Source organism: Ornithodoros turicata, chromosome 1, assembly GCF_037126465.1.
Source record: "Ornithodoros turicata isolate Travis chromosome 1, ASM3712646v1, whole genome shotgun sequence".
Lineage (NCBI taxonomy): Eukaryota > Metazoa > Arthropoda > Arachnida > Ixodida > Argasidae > Ornithodoros > Ornithodoros turicata.
Genome location: NC_088201.1, coordinates 72,330,836 through 72,331,531, shown reverse-complemented (window position 1 = coordinate 72,331,531; position 696 = coordinate 72,330,836). Strand labels below are relative to the sequence as shown.

At 53.6% G+C, this 696-nt stretch overlaps 1 non-coding gene across 1 annotated transcript; it reads left to right on the top strand.

The window, feature by feature from the left end:
• Positions 1-420: 420 nt before the first annotated feature.
• Positions 421-493, top strand: Trnaa-ggc (transfer RNA alanine (anticodon GGC)). Its single transcript has one exon. It is a non-coding gene; the product is annotated as a tRNA-Ala (tRNA).
• The last annotated feature ends 203 nt before the right edge of the window (positions 494-696 follow it).

The window sequence follows — 696 nt, the reverse complement described above, 5'->3', positions numbered from 1 at the left end:
GACGCCCACTTTGACTCCATCCTACTCATGCTCTTCGCTGCGCTGCGCGCCATCGTTCACCAGCTTCCTGCGTCTTCTGGTCTGTCAGCAGTTCAAGCTGTGCTTGCTCTGGAGCCTCTGCTCACTATTTGCCTTCGTGCCCCTGCGACGCGCAACGAATAATGGCATGCAGCACTCGACGTCAGTGCGCTACGATACCATGGCCGTCTTCCAGTGGAATTCCAGAGGGCTACGGTCGAAGATAACGGACTTCCGCCAGTGTGCATGGCGTCATAAATTGTGCCGCTTGCGTCGATTTCCGTCGTATGAATGTGTGTATGAGTGAGCAAAAATGTAAGAGTGAAAGGAGGGTGAGTGAGAGTGAGTGGCTGGTTTGTCGTCCCTTCAGATGACGCACCCCGAAAGTCACTGGAGAGGCGTGTTAGCTTAGCTCAATTGGTAGAGCCCTGGACCGGCAATCCAGAGGATGTGGGTTCGATCCCTACAGCTGGCTAACCTTTTCAGTGACTTTCATCTTTCATAAATTTCCTGTCATGTATATCGCAGAATGTGGACTGTCGCCTGACTTCCGTCTGTCTAACTACGTTACTGATCGTTCTGAGCCCCATGGTGCACGAAGCCGCGCTGCCATTTTCGTCCGCTCTCACACGTTCTGACACACCGGCCATTCAGCGCGACGTGCAGGCACAAGGTTTC